The sequence below is a fragment of the Bombina bombina genome, chromosome 8 (assembly GCF_027579735.1).
Source record: "Bombina bombina isolate aBomBom1 chromosome 8, aBomBom1.pri, whole genome shotgun sequence".
NCBI lineage: Eukaryota > Metazoa > Chordata > Amphibia > Anura > Bombinatoridae > Bombina > Bombina bombina.
The window spans coordinates 213493147-213504111 of NC_069506.1; positions in this window are offsets into that span (position 1 = coordinate 213493147).

The following is a 10965-nucleotide window of genomic DNA, read 5'->3' on the forward strand; positions in this document are numbered from 1 at the left end:
CACCTCCAAGACGACCACTGCCTTGCTAAAGAAGCTGAGGGTAAAGGTGATGGACTGGCCAATCATGTCTCCAGACCTAAACCCTATTGAGCATCTGTGGGGCATCCTCAAATGGAAGGTTGGGGAGCGCAAGGTCTCTAACATCCACCAGCTCCATGATGTTGTCATGGAGGAGTGGAAGACGACTCCAGTGGCAACCTGTGAAGCTCTGGTGTACTCCATGCTTAAGAGGGTTAATAATGGTGACCACACAAAATATTGACACTTTGGGCCCAATTGGGACATTTCCACATAGGGGTGTACTCACTTTTGTGGCCAACGGTTTAGACATTAATGACTGTGTGTTGAGTTATTTTGAGGGGGCAGCAAATTTATACTGTTATACAGGCTTTACATTCTCTACTTTACATTGTAGCAAAGTTTCATTTCTCCAGTGTTGTCACATAAAAAGATATAATAAAATATTTACAAAAATGTGAGGGTGTACTCACTTTTGTGAGTACGTATTTATAGATCGAATAAGCGAACATATACTGCAGATAGAAAAATTAAACATGGACACTGTCCTGTACAAGCATTTGTCTACCAAACATCATGGAAATACTAAACATCTGAAGTTTATGGGTATACAAAAGGTAACAAAAAACTGGAGAGGTGGTGACTATAAAAAAAAGACTTCTAACGACAGAATCAAAATGTATATTTCTGTTAGATTGTCTACATCCAAAAGGACTCAACAACAAAGAAGATCTTGCCTGCCTCCTAAATATTTAACCACCTTAAATATTTAACCATCTATATCTGGTTTTCATATATAGTCCCAGTCCACATGTTTAATCTTACTAGCCTTCTGGGCACATTCATGATTCCTTTGATAGATGGTGGTATCTTTCAGTTTTCCATGTCAGGACTGACAACATTTAATCCTCCTCAGCTTCACCACTGCAAAAATTTCCTTTTGTTTAGTTCTCCTCTATTGTCCACAGTCACACTCAGTCCCTTAGGACCCACTTGTTGTATTCAGTCTCTTAGGATTCAATCACATTTAGTCCCACTTTGAGCCATTTCCCCATTTTAGCTCCATTGGTTAATTGACTGGTTCTCACCAACTTGTATGACTATTATCTGCTGTCGTTTGGATACATTTAATTTTTACTCAGGTTACATCACGTGGTGTGTCCTTTCTCTCTTACATTGATTCTGTTCATTGATCCTTTATTATAGATCATTCCAATATCCTTCTTAGGATATTTCCTCCCTCTCCACCATTATACAACTGTCACAATAATCAATCTTGTGATGGGCCGTTCAAGTACAAGACTAGCACATTGTTTTTAGAGTGGTCTCTTAAGACATCTACACTCCCCCGTTGGCCATTCTAGCATCACCTGTATCTCCACATAGTTATTTCCCATGTATTGCCATATCACCTCCTCTATGGCAGTTTATGTTAATTCCTACCTAATTATCTTCTCCAGTAAATGTTGGAGTAGATTTTTACCCACCAAACAAAAATAGCCCTCTCCTATGCCCTATAACCCACTTATCTCATTCAATTGTTTTTGCTCATGCTTTATTATAAGTATAAGTTTATTTATTTACAATGTTTCACAATGTTCTTGTGTCTGGATCTATAAGTTAATATTATGTCTCTACCTACAAAGTTAATATTATGTACCTACTTACAAAGTTAATATTATGGATCTATTCAATGTATCCACCTTTCTTCTTGTCTGGGATCATGATCCCGATCTATAAATTTCTGGTACCGTAAATAATGCCACTTACCCGCACCATAATTGGCTAATATATACATTTCTAATTATATTTATATGGAATCTAATTAAATTGTTTTTTTTTTTGGTTTGTTTGTTTATCCCCATCCCCTCCGGATCAGTCCTACAGGACCATAATCATACTAGGAGCTAGTTATATATGTCCTCATATTATGGTCTCATTTAACTGTCATTAGTTCGGGATCATGTTCCCGACATCCTTAACTATTGTAATTTCCCTTTTTTTTAACTGCCGACAGTTATGTGTCACTTCTAATTATCTCCATATACATTCCCGGTAAAAGTAAAACCGGAAATTACGTCATTTACCTATACCGGAAATGACGCTACGGACACGGCCGATCAATATACACTCATGGAACGGTCAGTGTAACATATGCCATCATCACTATATTAGGATGATGCACCTCTGTATCTATCTTATACTTCTTTACCCACCAAACGAAAATAGCTCTCTCCTATACTCTCTATCCCACTTATCTCATTCAATTGTTTTTGCTCTTGCTTTATTATAAGTATAAGTTTATTTATTTACAATTTTACACACATTTCTTGTGTCCGGATCTATAAGTTACTATTATGTATCTACTTACAAAGTTAATATTATGGATCTATTCAATGTATCCACCCTTCTCCTTGTCTGGGATCATGATCCAGATCTATAAATTTCCGGTACCGTAAATAATGCCACTTACCCACACCATAATTGGCTAATATATACATTTCTAATTATATGTATATGAAATCTAATTATAATTGTTTGTTTTTTGGTTTGTCTGTTTATCCCCATCCCCTCCGGATCAGTCCTACAGGACCATAATCATACTAGGAGCTAGTTATATATGTCCTCATATTATGATCTCATTTAACTATCACCAGTTTGGGATCATGTTCCCGACATCCTTAACTATTGTAATTTCCTTTTTTTTAACTGCCGGCAGTTATGTGTCACTTCTAATTATCCCCATATACATTCCCGGTAAAAGTGAAACTGGAAATGACGTCATTTACCTATACCGGAAATGACACTACGGACACGGCCAATCAACATACACTCATGGAACAGTCAGTGAAACATATGCCAACATCACTATATTAGGATGATGCACATCCATATCTATGTTATACTTCTGTCTCTATGTTTTATAAGCTTTACGCTATAACTATTTTTGCAATAATCTCTATGCATCTCAAAAAAACCATAATTCCCTAAACAGGAAATGGGCATATCTCTATGCATCTCAATAACCCACAATTCCCTAAACAGACCACTTATGCTTTGATCAGTCACCTTATATAAAGCCATCGATGCCCCTAATTTTATTACTGTCTTGAAAAAGGCCTTATATAGGCCGAAATGCATCGACAACTGGTAAGAACTATTTCAATATTATTTAATAGACCTGTACCATCTACACAAATATTTTTAATTTTTTTACAGGGACTTGCAGAACTATATATGAAATACAAGAAGTATATAGCACCCCACCTTTGGTTTTCTCATTCAGGATTACTGCATCACATTTACTCATTTACTCATTGTTTTTGTTTTTATTTTTATCCCAACATTTCACATTTTTTCCTCATTTTTTGATTGTAGACATTTTTTCTCATTTTTAGGATTTTTCCACTTGCTTCACTTCACTAAGGAATCAATTTGATTTTTTTCTTCACATAGGACCAATTGACACGATAGACTTTTGGACATTTGCATTTCATTTGTTGCTAGACTTTTATTTTTGCTTTTGCTACCACTGGTGCTCACTAGCTCCATATTTGGTACTAACACCAATTTTATGTACTCCACCTATCACTTGTAATTATTGCACAGGTTATCAATCTTACCTCTCATATGCAATTACTGTATTTTACCTGTCATTTGTAATCACTGTACAGTTTACATGGATCCATGCTAATTTTTATTGTATTATTTTACTGTATGATTTTATTATCACTGCTTCTATTGTATGCTTTTATGTGTCTTTGTTAGGATTAAACTTCTTACACACATCTCATTAGGAACGTTCTCATTCATTATCACCTCAGCCTTTCATTTATGCGCTTTGTACATTACACCACCAAATTCTTCTTCCTTTTACCGGCTAAGCAGCCTTTGTACACAGCTAGAGGTGTCTCCAGGGCACTTGTTCTATTTCCCTTATCAAAATCAAACAATATTATTGCTCCACATTTGGTGCACTATTAGATATAGAGATAAAAATGAAATAAATTCACAACATAATATAGCTAACTTCCTTTTTATTTTTTTGTGAAAAATCTATGTGCACCATGTTTAAGCCATGTAATACAAGTCCCACTCTCCACTTTGCACCAATTTTGACTCAACATTTTTTGCACCAATTATGATGCAAACTCCTAAACACCCCACACACTAGTGAATTTTTCATGCACTTTTGATTGGAATATGCATAATCACATGATTTATGACAGCAACCAATCTGATTCAAATATGCATTTTAAACTATCACTAACGAATCAAATTGCTCGATACTTGTGTCATTGATCACTCATCATAACTTGTAAGTGCCATTTGTTACATTGTGTATTATACTTTGAAAGTATGTATATGTGAAATTAGAATTAAAGATAAACATTGATGCTGACATTAGGATACACAGGATAATATTTATAGACAAGGATTTTAAAATTCAAACTGATGTTTGATTCAATATAATCTTAAACTGATAGCTCAAAGGGATAGCCCACCTAACATTAAACTGTCATGATTAAGATACAGCAGAAATTAAAATCACCTTTTACTGTCATGCTATTTTCAGTGTATTTCTTCCTTCTCTTGAATTTCTTTTTTAATAAGAAATGTCATCTTATATGCCAGCCGATTTTATAACACCTGTGAAGGGGTGGTTTTTAAAATTAAATTGCAATCAGGAGGTACCACGTCGAGGTCCTTTCCAATACCTGAGTTCCTAACACAGCCACACAATGCAAGCTCTCAAATCCAAACAAACTGGGATCAAGGGAGGGGTGCACAGGCATATGTAATCACCCAGAAATATACAAAACACGGAAGGGGACTGCACTCCAAGACCGGACAGGGTACACATCCCATGACCCAGCAACATGCTCAGTCCTGGGTGCTCAGTGGCACTCACAAAAAGCTGTGCTGTCACAGGGTCACAGGCAGTTAACCCCAGACAGGAGTGGGTGCAAGAACCATATGGAAATTACAAAACAAATTAATACAACACATAAAGAAAACCCTGCACTCACCAGCAAGCTCACAGTAACGATTTAAAAGCAAAAATGGAAAGGTTAGTTACTGCATCTGGCCAAATGGGACAAGCTCAGGTACCACATCAAGGTCCTTTCCAATACCTGAGTCCCTAACACAGCCACACAATGCAAGCTCTCAAATCCAAACAAACTAGGAACAAGGGAGGGGTGCACAGGCTTATGTAATCACCCAGAAATATACAAAACATGGAAGGGGACTGCACTCCAAGACCGGACCGGGTACACATCCCATGACCCAGCAACATGCTCAGCCCTGGGTGCTCAGTGGCACTCACAAAAAGCTGTGCTGTCACAGGGTCACAGGCTGTTAACCCCAGACAGGAGTGGGTGCAAGAACCATAGAGAAATTAGAAAACAAAATAATACAACACATAAAGAAAACCCTGCACTCACCAGCAAGCTCACAGTAAAGATTTAAAAGCAAAAATGGAAAGGTTATCTGAATAGGTATCCACTTGAAAAGCACCTACATATAGCACCAAGCCAACAGATCTAGCATAATGTGGACGTGATGTGTAGTCATAGAAACCTCAACACAAATAATGCGAATCACAAAAAAGGGGGAGTGGTCACACCCTGTGTGTGTCATTGAGCAGATGGGAAACACCTATCCCACACAGCAGACAGACGCTTAAGCGGTAGTCATGGTAATAGAGGGTAAATATATACATAAAAAGTCAGACCACCAATCATAAGCGATAAAATAAAGAATACATACATATATAAAGGAATCAAAAACATTAATCATTAGCGGTCTGGAAAAAGAATCTAAACGTTTCATACATATTGAGCTGAGAAACATTGAACAGATGGGAAGCACCTATCCCAAAAAAGCAGACAAGCGCATAAGCGGTAGTCATGGTGATAGAGGGTAAGTAAATACAAGGTCAAGAAAAAGAGATATCAGATTAAACTTTTTAGACTTTTTGACTTGTATGACAACTAACATCATTTATCTATTACATTGCCCATGTGGCAAGTTCTACAGTGGAAAGACGTGTGATGATGCTCTACCATGATGGCAAATTATCGCTCCTCCATCCGCCAAGCCCTTGACACCAGGAAAGCCGATCAACAAGTGACATGGCAATTCTTGGAAGCGAAGCATTCTGTGAAGGACTTGAGGTTTTGTATAATTGACCATGTCCCCCCACTCCGCAGAGGAGGAAACAGAGAGTAGATTTTGCTTTAAAGGGAAACTAGATGGATTTTTGAGCTTGGCACTCAAGTGCCCAAGGGACTAAACATTAACTTGGGATGGCAATGTTATCTCTAAGAATACTCCATAATGAGAATCCATTATTCTATTATATCTCTCAGTATGAATGTAATTCTTATAAGAGCTTTCATCATTAAGAGAGTCCAGATCCAGCCAATTAGAGTCAAGATACATTTATGTTTGGCTTTTTGTTTTGTGATATGTTTCTGCTGTTTTTGTTTCTGCTCAGTTGCTTTACAATTTTGTTGATATGCCATTTATCATCTTTTGTCGTGTATTAGTCTGCTTTTTTATATGCTTTTAACTTTTTTGTCTTTTGGCATTCTATGGTCTCTTTATGCACATTGTATTTTATCACACTTTTGAGATTTGGTGGTTTTGGGTTCATGTCACCTGTGGCACCTTACTAAGAATACGATTCTTATCTTCTTTATGCCCATTAACTGGGAACATCATTATTGATGTTTTTGTTTTTGTTTTTTGCCTCTGGTTGTTTTGTTTTATATGTATGAATGATTCAGATGCATTTTCCAGTCTGTTTATGTCTGATGTCCTGTTAATATTTTAGTTGAATATGAATGTATTCTTTGCATGATTGCTTATGTGCGGCAACCCAACTTTTATATATGTACTTACCCTCTATCACCATGACTACCGCTTATGTGCTTGTCTGCTTTTTTGGGATAGGTGTTTCCCATCTGATCAATGTTTCTCAGCTCAATATGTATGACATGTTTAGATGCTTTTTCCAATGATTAATGTTTTTCTTTCAGTTATATATGTATGTATTTTTTAGTCCCATTTAAATTGATTGCCTGCTTATTTTTACTTCCAAAATGTAGAACCTTGATTTATTCTGTATTAAATCTCATTTCCTTTACCTGCCCATTCTACGAAACTTTGGTAGATTTCCTTGTAAAGCAAATTCATCCTGCCCTGACCTAATATCCTTACACAACTTTGTATAATCTGAAATAAAAATATGCTGCTATTTAATCCCTGCTCCAAGCCATGAATCAAAATATTTAAATGATCAGGGCCCAGTACTGATCCCTGGTGGACTCCACTGATTACCTTTGTCCAATTTGTGTATGATCCGTTTACTACTACTAGTTGCACCCTGTCTTTTATCCAGTTATTTACTCATGAGCTAACATTTTTAACTATTCCCAGTCCCTTAATTTTGTACATTAATCTTTCATGTGGCACTGAATCAAATGCCTTTGCAAAATCCAAGTATTTCACATCACCTGAATCCTTTTTATCTATATTTTTATCTACTTCCGTGTTGAATCTACAACCCCAGTTCCGAAAACGTTGGGACGTAAGAAAAATGCAAAAAATCAAACAAAAAGTAATTTGAGAATTCAATTCCGCATTTACTATATTGAAAACATATTATTAACACATTATTTGATGTCACTTTCACTTTGTGAATTTAATGTATTTTTTAAAATATGCACTCATTTCAAATCTGATAACTGCAACACATTCCAAAAAACTGGGACAGGGGCACTTTAGGACTAATAGCGATGTGAAAAGTTGGAATAAGAAGGTGATGTTAAACAGGTGAGACAATCGTGTAATCATAGTATATAAGGAGCCTCCAGAAAAGGCCTAAACCTTCAAGAGCAAGGATGGGTTGAGGCTGGTTAATCTGCCAACAGATGCATCAGTGAATAATCCAACACTTTGAGAACAACATTCTCCAAACAAATCGGTAGGATTTTGGGTATTTCACCTTCTACATTGTACAATATAATTAAAAGATTTAAAGAATCTGGTCAAAGCTCAATGTGTAAAGAGCAAGGCCGATACCACTTCTGAATGTACATAACCTCCGATCCCTCAGACGTCACTGTCTGTTATGATTCGTAATGGATATCCTGACTTGGCCTTGGAAATACTTTGGTAAACCTTTGTCAGTCTACACCATTTAATAGACATATACGGGATATCTTATACAGCTAAGAAGATCTGCAGGAGACATAAGAAATCGGAAATCATGATCACATCATCTAGAAAATTGTGTTTTTATTTCATACTTGCATCTTGATTCTAAACAACAGTGATTTAATCTTCTTATATGGGATTTCTATCAGCTACAACATATTTGTGATCAGAATTTAACAGTTTGTCATTCTGTCTCGTTTATTGGTAACCAATATCTTTTACACTTGTTTTTACATCAAACAAAGGTCCCAAAAATTGTACTTTTTATCTAGAAGCTCACATCATCATCTGCTTACAGTAATAGGTATTCGGCAAAGACAAACCTTGTTCTGTACAGTGAGGTTTGGAAATTTTGATGATACTTGAAATCTTTTCACTGAGAGGTTTCACGATTTACAGTGTGAGAACTGTTAAAACCCCTTACAGAAAATGAGATAAGTTGTGACCATTTCTTATGAAAATTAATTTCCCACAGTTTTATTCTTGATTTTAAATTACAATATCACTAAAATGGAAAACAAGCTTTTCTTAATGAATTAAAAATGTATTTAAAAATGCCTTTAATATAATACATTTTTTTAAAACATCATTGATCAAACATGCCCAGTATATAAATCATGCCTATATACACATGGTATTCTTATTGTTTAATACATAATTAACACCACTCTATCCAACTGCCAGAAACACCAGTTATGAAGCAGCGGTCTAAAGTGCAGGCGGACAGGAATCGCCACAATTCAACCCGATTGTGTACGATCGGGTTGATTGACACCCCCTGCTGGCGGGCCATTGGCCGCGAGTCTGCAGGGGGCGGCGTTGCACCAGCAGCTCTTGCGTATTGCTCTCCGCATTCAGCGAGGTCTTGCGGACCTGATCCGCACTGTCGGATCAGGTCCGCAAGACCTTTGATAAATAGGCCCCATTGCCTGATTTGTCGCTTACATATTCCTATGTTATTGCACTGTTGATGCGAATATGGAATATTAAATGCTTCAGTTATGACTTCTGTGAAGTCTTTTTTTGTTGTCAGCACCTTAGCTATATTTCCCAACAGAACTCAATTTACATTAATCCTCTGCACTCAGCTGGTATTACATTTCTTCTACCTCTGCAGGATTAAAGTACTTGTATCTTATTTTTTAGCATCTTTTCCACCCTAATTTTGGGAATCCCCGCATAACTCTTTTTTTTCATATAAAGCATTCTACTCAGCAATGTTTGCACTTCATATTAAACATAACGGTTGTTTGTTTTAACTTCCTCTTCACAGTTATTTGTACAAGAACTGACATGTGGGAGGCTGTAGAATTAATGAGCATTAACCTTAAAATGGTTTTCCAAAATGGAGGTTAAATGTCCCTTAATGGATTCTGTTTAATATAAAACAGTTTTTAAGTTTTTATAAAGTACATATTTAGTACATGTACAGTGCAATGTTAATCAAAGGTCAAATTTTTAAACAATTGAACAATAGATTTACAATTCTGTTTCAGAGATCTTTTGCAACACATGAATTTAGCCATCGTTTTCAATAAATGTTTTATAAACTGATATATTGTTATAGAATCTTTTTATGGTTTCATCAAACACAATATTTTACTTTTCAATGATTTGTTGATGGATGTGCATTTCAAGAAAATGATCAGACTTAACTGAAACGCAAAACATTAATGTGGTATGTAAATACACAAAATCCCTTAGTCCTAAAAATGCTTCCTATACTATGTACACACATTTCACATTGCAGACAGGTTTATATATGCTCTATTACAAGAGTGGTTATCCAATATGTAAATAGCATCACAGATGCAAAAAGGTTAATGTTAATGATACATACGATTTATCTAAGCTTTAAACCTGTTATTACCTGCCCTCTTCATTTGCAGCCAATAGAGGTGCAATACGGGGGTTGACTGACATTTATAGAGTCGTTAGCAACTTAGCATTGTTCTTCACACTCGAGCAGCAGAAAGAATGAAGACAGCCATAGCTTTTACATTCTTCGCACTCCTTTCCCTGTGTCATTCTGGGGCACTTCATGGACAGCTCAGTGCAGGTAATTATAACACCATAAGGAAAGAACACAACAGATAAGACTAATTTATATCTCAGAACAGACACTTTTAGGGAGAGTAAGTAACTTGATGGTATAATAGATTACCCCTTCCAGGACTGGAGAGCTCAGGTAATACTTGTCTTCATAGTATGGATAATATGAATATGCTGATACATTTAGGAGCACACAACAGGTTGCTGTTAGCTCTAGACCAGCACAAAACCACTGGCCTAAAAACATGGAAATATTCAGCTCACGTATTGCTAACACTCCTCTGTCATAACATTACAGGGTTAACTAAAATATCTTTAAAAGCGCTGATAGGGTTGGGCTCAATTCTGTTGTCATTAATACCAAATAATTCAGAGTACAGACTGCCCTCTGCTATGATAATAAAATTGCACCTGCGATTGAAAAGTGAGCTCATGTTTCCATAAACTAATTGAAACAGAAGAATAATTGAGAAAGAGTATAGATGTACAAATATCACTGGATAATGGAAACATGCATAAAGAACACCCAGTAGTAAAAAGTATAGTCATATATTAATACACATTCTGGGCTTTAGTGAATTGTAGCACTTTGCAAAAACATGAAATTATTCCAACTGATACAAGACCAGTCTAATATATATGTGAGTAATTTATTGAAACCTACAATTA